The following is a 9469-nucleotide window of genomic DNA, read 5'->3' on the forward strand; positions in this document are numbered from 1 at the left end:
GCTGAGAGCATCAGAGATGAAGTGCTTGCAAGTGGTGGGAAAAAGTGCTCTCAGGATGGTGGCAGAGGAGGTATGTAGCCCTGACAGATGCCCCACCTCTGATGCCAACCTTGATAGTAGAGGTTTTGGGTTTCCCCTTTTCCCCTGTGAGAGATGAGTATGTTGGGGCTTTCATATAGAATGGGATGCATCCCAAACAAGTAACTGCAGTGAGGAGGAGGAAGACTTCTGGAGCACCCCACCTACCTCTGGTGCCATCGGGGCTTCTGCGTCTCTTTGGCTGCGGTCACATGGAACATTAGCCACGCAAGAGAGATGGAAGACAGGCGAAGTTTCCGGGCGCGATCTCACTGGCACATCTGGGAAGCGTAGCGCTTCCGTGGCACAACCAAGGCTTCCTGCCGAAAACACGCAGCAAAAAACTAGTACCTCAGATGTACTTGTTTCCAGAAACTGCGGGGCAAGGGCGGGCGTCTGATCGCGTTTCCGGTGGCATCCGCGCCTGCCCATGTCCCCTTGCGGAAAAGGTTTTTTTCCCCCTCAAGTCTCCATGGATGCGCACACGCACCCAACGGAGCATGGACATTCGTTGTGTACACAAAAAAAGAAAACCAGTTTGCCGCACCGCGCGCTTCTTCGTTGCGTGCAGGCGTATCTTGTGATCAGCACCTCTCCCTACCCACGGAACCTCTACAGAACCTCCATGGAAGGTGTGATCGCTTAACTGCGTGTTAGTTTGCCCCGGGGCAAACAGCCACGCCTCCCCCCCGCAGTTTCCTGCCCGTGTGACCGGAGCCTAATAATTCCATTTATTAGAGAGAGCGAGAGAGGGAGAGAGAGAATGAGATCTCACCCTTCCCATGTTTCCTTTGGTTTGCTATTTTGCAGTCTTACAAGAAAGCACAAAACAGGACACAGGACATGTACTGGGGGGGATCACAAATCAATGTGCAATTTTTTTGAGAAATTAAAATATGAAACTAAAGTGTGTTCATCTGAACCTATTGTATTTCATGCTGATCAAATCCTACCTTGTATTCAGGAAGGGATATAGTTAATCAGGTTTGTATCTGTAATGTATGGTCCATTTTTCATTGGCATGCAGTGGCAACAGTTTCAGCCTTGGATCTGGGAGGCCTTGGTTCAAATCCCTACTCTTCCATAAAGCACAATGGATGACATTCAGCCAGTCACTCTCTTTCAGCTTATTCTACCTCATGGGGCTGTTGAGGGAATAAAGTGAGGAAGAGGGAAACAATGTTTGCAACCTGAGCTTCCTGGAGCAAGGGCAGGACAGAAATGTACTAAACCAAACTTAACAATGCTTTACTATTACTGGTAAAATAAAGATTTTCTCAATAAATGTATCCAATATTATTTTTAATTATATACACAGTGCTCTGTCAAACCCCAGCTACAGAAATCATATAAATTTACAGGAGGAAGATAAGGGGGCATGCCACCACTTGGAGTGTCAGCTCCGTGTTCTCTCTCACAGCGATTTTTGAGCTTCACTGTCAAAACTAGTGTTCAGTTCAAATAGGTTGTCCTTGTGGTCCCATGCTAAAATTCATGAAAGTTTACATGAGATGTCTAACATCTTAGGCTGAAAACCTTTTTTTGTTGTTGTTGTTTCAAATTCACCAACAATATATAGCTTTGTAAAGTAATGATGGTGAATCTACACAAAAGAAACAGTCTGCCTCATGCCAAAGTGTGTTTTCAAGTTCTGGGTGTCTTAGTATTGTGAAACATGGTGACCTCTTGTTAGAGAATGAGATTGACATTTGCTTTATGGGCTATATTTATTGCTACACACAATGGACTGTGCACACACACATAGGCTCAAAAGGCTGTACACTATAAGACACCTGTTGTGATACTATACATAGAAGGTGCATGCACATGCCTTACATGTGAATAAGGTTTCAGCTACACAGTTACCCAGCCTGGTGAAGAAGCACAAACCTCCATTAGTGTGAGCAATGAGAAAACAACAGCTTGAGAAGAGAAAGCCCCCATTGCAGAAATAGTTGTGGTCACGTACTACCCATCACTGCTTTGTTCCTGAGAAGGCATTTCCTGCCAAATGGACAGTTGGTTTTCAATAGAATGGCCAGCTTCATCAACACTACAATGGAGCATCTTGATGCCAGAGTTTCACACCTGTCCAGATGCCATCCTTTGAGTAAGGTTTTAGATTTCAATATTGGCCACTCCTTATAGGTAACCTCCCACTCCTATTTGCAACCAATAGGATTGTTTTTGGGACGGACTAACAGGTAGGTGGGTCAAGAGATAATAACTAAAAATTGTATAGAGAAGATGAATAAAGAATTACAAGAGGTGTCAAAGATGGAGGTAGTTAAAAAAGTGAAGTATTTAGGGATTACAATTTCAAACCGTAATATAACCCTAATAGAAGATAACTATAATAAGCTTCTTAAGAATATCAAAAGAGATTTAGAGATTTGGAAAGATTTGAAGATTTCCCTGATGGGAAGAATAGCGGTTATTAAAATGAATATTCTACCCAGATTTCTGTTCTTGGCACAAAATTTGCCGGTATTAAGAAAAGCTAGGTATTGTACTGAGTGGGACAATATTTGCAATAAATTTATATGGGACAGTAAAAAACCAAGAATTAAACGGAAATATCTGCAAGATAAAAAGGAAAAAGGAGGATTCGGGGTACCAAACTGGAGAGTATATTATAAAGCAGCTGCACTAACTTGGATTAAAGATTGGGTGACTTTAGACAATGACAGACTGTTGAAACTGGAAGGATTTAATCTAGCCACGGGATGGCATAATTATATTTGGTACCAGGAAGCAAAGGTTGCAAGAAATTTTATGCAGCATACTATAAGAGGAGCGCTGATGGATGTATGGAAGGAGATAAAAATAAGACATTATCTAAAGACGCCCAAATGGGTGGCACCTATAGAGGCAATAACAATACCAACCCTGATGGAGACAAAAAAGAAATTTACATATGATGAATTATTAGAGAGAAATAACAATATAAAGACAGATGAACAGCTGAAAAAACATAATATAATCTTGACCTGGTGGGATAGAACTCAAATTAATGCTAGACTTAATATAGACAAAAAAAGAGGTTTCTATGAAGAAAAAAATGAGCTGGACAAGATCTGGCTTTCCTCCAATGATAAAATGATGCAAAAATTATATAAAATGCAACTGGAAGAGTATCTAATGGGAGATCTGATTAAAAATACAATGTTGACATGGTCTAAGGACTTGGGGGAAGATATAAAAGTAGAACAATGGGTTAAAGTCTGGCAATCAATAAAATTAATGCGAGCTATTCCACTTAAAGAAAACATTTACAAAATGTTTTATAGATGGCATTGGACGCCGGAGAAATTAGCGAAATGCTACGCTAATGCAAATAGAAATTGTTGGAAATGTAAAAATAATGTTGGCACGTATATGCATATGTGGTGGAGATGCGATAAAGTTCAGCATTATTGGAAAAGAGTATATAAAATAATTAACGCAATCATGGTCATACAAATACCATTTAAACCAGAGGTAGCTTTGTTGAATATATTCCCAGATGAGATAAGTAATAATGATAAATATGTTATGTTAAACTGCTTCTCAGCAGCGAGAATTTTATTAGCAAAAATGTGGAAGGAGGAAAAAGTACCTTCAGATAAAGAGATAATAGATAAAATTCTGTATGTAGTCGAAATGGATAGATTAACTGTAAGACTACAATGTAAAAGCAGAGTGATATTTGAAAAAAGATGGAAACCATTTTATACTTGGCTGGAAAATGTAAAAAAAAAATAAGACTCGCAAGCATAAAATGTAAACCGAAAATGGGTGTATATATAACAAAATGAAAATAAACTATTAAAAAAAAAAAGAGGTTGGCACAGCCACAACCCATCTCTTGAACCCTCTATAAAAGGAAAGGACCATTCACCTGGCCCTTCCTAGCTAGCAACCCCTGCAACAACCCCCGTCTGCTTTTTACTCCCCTTAAGTCCCACTTGCTATCCCCAACCCTTGCCTCCACTGCCCACTCGTTCTGGCTGGTTCTGGTCGTGTGTGAATTCCCTTAGTTTTCTATTTCTTCCCATCCATTCTTCATTGGAACAACCAAGCTGCAAGACAGATAAGTATTGCCCACCATCACCCCTACCTGGTAATGCAACCGTGCTTATTTTAATACTGTATTTCTAAGGAACTTGATTGAATGTGTGAGTGAATCAGTATTTTTTGTATGAGATTTATATTCTTAAGTAAAAGACATCTATTCTAACTACAACAGCCTCAAAATCTTTTACTGGTAACCCTTGGTGGGAACAGGACCTTGGTATGGTTGGCAAGGACCCATTAATAAATTGCCAATTGCTGTAAATAAAGCAATTTGGCTAACACTCTCACACAACATTTTTTTTTATTTACTTCCAATTTACTTGCAAGTCAACAAAAATAGTGGGATACTTTTTTACCATGAGATATATGGGGAACTTGGCTTGGGTAGAAATATACCCCATGCAATATGCAATATGTTGTTGTTTTTTAAGATGGTTTGAGGGTTCACTCTAAAAACACTGTGAGGTTGTAGCAGCTCCCCAGTTGTACTTGTTTGGCAGAATGCAAAGGTAAGTGTCTCTAGAACCTGTCCTTCTTTGGACATTGTCACCTGTACAGTAGTGAACCATATCCCTACTAGGGATGGGCACAAACTGGGAAAATCGAGGTTTGTTTTGGTTTGTGGTTGTAAGGTCATATGAGCCACAAACCTTCACAAAGTTTCCCATTTACTGAACAGGTTTGGTTCATAAGATTTGTGATGGTAGACTGCCCCCCCTCATGCTGCAGGTTCAGGAATGTGTTGAATGCCACCTGGCAAGCTAGAGGCATCAAACTTGCAGAGGATGTCCCCAGTAATCCCCTCTACCTATCCTCCAAGTTGAGTGCAGATTGGCTTTTGGGGGTGAGTAGAAGCCCCCCAAAGTAGGTGCCCCCAGGAAAGTTGGGAAATCACAGAGGGGTCAGTAGTGTATTGAACAGACCTTGTGCAAGCTAGAAGCATCAAACTTGCAGTGGACTTCCTCAGGATGCCCCTCTATGAAAGGTGGGGAGATCTAGTGCAGTGTAAAGTTGGAAAGCCACACTGCAGATCAGGCACAGCAAGGGCAGCTGATGATGCTAAGCCGGGGGGTGAGCGCGCAGAGGTGCAGAAGTTGAGGATCTTAGGGTCCAAGGTGCAAAGGGGGGATCTAGCACAGGAGGAGGTGGAAAATTGGAAAATCAAGTTGATGGGCAGGTACAGCAAGGGGAACTGATGATGCCAAGCCTGATGAGTGAGTGCCCAGAGGTGCAGAAGTCAAGGATCTTGGGGTCCAAAGTGCAAAAGGGGGAAGGTCTAGTGTAGGAGAGAGGTGGAAAGTTGGAAGACCAAGACAAGGTGTGGTGCTCCGAGGAAAGTGCTCTCTGGGGAAATCACAGCTGCAGGTTGAGGACTTCACAGTGTATACAATGGAACCCCTGCAAGGCTGAGGCATAAAACCTGCAGCACATGTCCACGGGGAGTTCTCTTATTGGTGGACAGCACTGCTTGTTGCACTTTGGAGGGCCACTATTGGTGTTTAAAGGGCTGCAGAAGTACATTCCCCAATTGCTTTGAAAATTAATTCCTTGGTGCTAGTGTGTCTGCCTCATGAATCAGCATGAATCGCATGAACCTCCATGAAAACCATGGAGGCTCATGGAAGGTTTATTGCAGGTGTGATTGCAGGACCCCCTGCTTATGAACCGCAAACTGGGCAAATTTTGTGATGAATTTAGGTTCATGATGAGGATCCTTCCAATCCGTAGTCATTACAGTACAGCCACATCACTCACAAATTACTATTTAAAAAACCAACCAAACAAACAAAACCTGAGATAGAAAAAAACTCAGGATGTGTATGTTAGCATAGTTTTTATACCCCATGAGTTTATTATTCAGGGAGCAATCTTTCAGTTCTCTACAGAGATATAGCTTTTCTGACAATATGAAACCCTTCCAAACAATGTGGAGAATACTTCTGTCACCACAGAACTATAGATTTTTGACGTAGATCAAGAATCCAAAGTACAAACATGAGAAATTATTATTTTAGATATTTTCCTTTAACCCTGTTTTCAAGATATCATTTTTTCCCATTTTGCAAAGTAAAACTATGATTATTTAGTTTTGTAATGTTTGCTGTTTCCTCACAGTAAATTATTGTATTAAAATTCTGCATGTTGACTATTTTTTTAGTCATCAGTAAATCAGGATAATGAATTGCATCCAGATGTCGGCCAGCAGAAGATGCTTTCAGATGTAGTTCTTTGCCACATTCTTCTCACCACCACTCCCTTCTGATGGAGGAGGGGTCATTGCCTTGGTCATGATCCATCCACTACAAACTAATAGCTGTGCATGTCAAGGGGGCTGTACTGAGAAGGAGGTAAACAGAAATTCCTCCTCTTCCTTCTGTCCTCAGGAGAGCTGCATCAGCAGAAGAGGTAAGAGGATGAAATTTCTTCCTTTTTCTTCTCCTCAGTAACCACAAAGCATTGAGGTGGTTTATTTACATGGGTCCTACAATCCTGGAAATTAACTTTCCTGCCATTGGAAGGAAATGCTATGTGGAGCAGGGGGGGAAACGAACACCTATTCCTTGATGTAATCCTGTGTATGTGTAACTCTGTGTGTGTGTGTGTGTGTGTGTGTTCTATGTACAAATTATAGACATTGTATGCTACATGATTTTTTTGCCTCTAGAAACCCTGGGACGGCCATCTTTCATTTCAGAAATGTAGTGTTTTTATTAGTCTTTTTACTAGTTTTAAATCTTTTCTTTTCTGTTTTCAGATGCTGTGTTAGGGCATCGTTATGAGGAACCTAACTGGCATACACAAACGAAAATCCTGGAATTTTCAGACCTTCAGCTCTCTGGGTCTGATCTGGAAGATCTGAGTTAGATTTTGAAACTGTCATCTAAATCTAAGGAATTAGTGTTGTTTTCACAGATTAATAATAAATCCAACCACAACTAGGTGTATATGTCTGGGTCCCTTCCCAACATGACCACACTGAATCACAGTATTTCCTTATAGATGAGAGAGGACAGAAAGCTCTCCGACAGTTCAGCATCTTCCCTTATACCTACATGGCGAGTAAAGGGGAAGGGTGTTGATGAACATTTCTCTGCACAGGCATAATGTGTCAGCGAAGAAAAGCAAGATGTGATGAGAATACCAAGGTAAGCTTGGAATCAGTGTGATCTGTCTAGCCATTGGCAAAATTCTTGGGAGACTCAAAGAAGGTCCCTAAAAATGTTGTGGGAGCTTTCCTATGGGTGCATGGAGGCAAAAAGGAAGAATTAATACTGTGATAGAAATAGATTTTGCTTAGATGTGTTTGGTCTTACTTCATGCACTGGTATGCTGTGCTAATTATCTATTTAGGTTAGTTACAAAAAAATAGAATAAATGATACACGAGAGGGAAAAGGCTTCACCATCACTTGGCTGATAACTGAGGTGAACTCCTGGGAACAAGATGCCATGAACAGAACATAAATTAAGCACTGTCTTACACAGCCTTTTTTATTATGATTTGACAGAAATTAGCAGAGTATATTATACCACTCCATCTATGGAATGGCCTGGACAAGGAAATTTAAACAATTGAAGGAGAAATTGAACCAGACCTTCTCTCATTTGTCACAGATTTTAATTAATATTATCAATCCATTGGTCCACATCCACATCAAGAATGAAGAAATAATGCTTGATGACAGAACTTCCGCAGAAAAGGAGATGGGGAACCTAAGAGGAAAAGATCTGGAGAAGAAGCAGGACTCCAAGGTATTCCATAATGTTAGGTAATGGAAAATCAGTGTGTGGGGGTAGAATGATTGTAGCACAGAATCAACGTTACTCCATCCTGTCTTTTACAATGTTTTACTATGTTATATGGAAGTGTTTCATTAATCACAAATCTTAAAAAAAATAAAATTATGTCAGTGTGTTAGAGGAATTGCTCCTGGAGCCATGATGCCAAACTCCCTATATGCATTTATTGATCCATGTCCGTTTGTGAATGCAAACCTATGAATACATGAATTCAGGTGGGTAATCATTTTGGACTGAAGCAATACAACAAAGTTTGAGTCCAGTGACACATTTAGAATCAACAAAGTTTAATTCTAGGTATAAGCTTTCATGTGCATGCACACTTTGTCTTCCAGAAATGAAAAAAAAAAGGGAAAGGGTGTTCAAATCATACATGTTTATTTAGAATAAAATGGGCAGCCAAAAGAAAAGGAGAGAGACAGGGCATATTCAAAACCTAAGGGAGCGGTTGTTACTGTCTAAAGGGGTAAAATGGAGAATATACAATATACATTTCCTGTCAGGTTAGAAGGGTTGTGGTGTTAAATGGTAAAAGACTCATTAACTATTCTGGGTGAGAGATGGTCTTTGGGGAAGTCTGCCTTTGGTCGTCAAGGATGCCTGAATCTGAACTGCAGTGCAAAAGAGCCCTTTTAATATCATTGGGCCTAAGGACCACTGGAGTGGGATTCAGGAGCTGGGTGAAAAAATCTAGTTTGAATTAGAACAACCAGTGGGGAAGCTGAGAAGCTTACTGGATATGGGGAACCAGATTGAATTAAAATTAGGAAGACAAAGGATTAGGGTGGCTGTTGGGGATGGCATGGTTTGAGTCCTGCTTCTCTCGGTGACCCAGGAAACCTACTTTCTTTTGGGATAAAATTGATCATTTGAAAGCTCTAAGAGGGGAATGCAGCATTCATAGAAATCAGCAAGGTAGAGTTAAAGTAATTCTCAGGCATCCAAGACAGGCCCTTTACAATGGTGGCCCAAGCTTTCTAGGGCTCTGTGGGTGTATAAATACCATTTACAGTATGGCTACTCTTAACCCTTTATGGAAAAAGTACTCCAAAAAGGGGGACCCTAGTGGCCAGTTTTTATTGTCCACTCTGTCAGGAATATAGGACTACAAGGGAGGGGACTCCTAAGGGACTCATCACCGTGTGTGTGGGGAGATATTGTCTATGTAACCACAGCCCTTTATGTGTGGAACTGGATAAGGGATCAGAAAACTGTCCACTGACCCTTCCTATGCATGCGCAAGTTGGGTATGAGTCCCTCTATGAGGTTTGGTATAATTCCAGGTCAACTTACCAGAGTCTATGAACATGGAAGTTGTACAAGCTTAGGTCTGAGCAAACTAAGACATGGAGGGTGGGATTGGGGACAGCCCATGCAGTTTGGCCATGCACAAACTATCCCATTTTTTCCTTGTTCAACACAGGGTTAGCTATTGATTTCTGACAAGAAAAGCTGAATTTGTTTGAACATATGGAACTGTTATACTTTGTCTTGAGAGTTTTTGTTGTTTCTGTGCTTGTTTTTTTCTAATAGTA

General features: G+C 40.8%; 1 protein-coding gene across 1 annotated transcript in view; it reads left to right on the forward strand.

Moving 5' to 3' along the window:
• LOC107123485 (olfactory receptor 14A16-like) overlaps window positions 1-9469 on the forward strand; it is a 31865-nt gene that overhangs the window by 1001 nt on the left and 21395 nt on the right. The gene's annotated exons all lie outside the window — the stretch shown is intronic.

Source organism: Gekko japonicus, unplaced genomic scaffold, assembly GCF_001447785.1.
Source record: "Gekko japonicus isolate JY-2015 unplaced genomic scaffold, Gekko_japonicus_V1.1 scaffold3736, whole genome shotgun sequence".
NCBI classification, from domain to species: Eukaryota; Metazoa; Chordata; class Lepidosauria; order Squamata; family Gekkonidae; genus Gekko; species Gekko japonicus.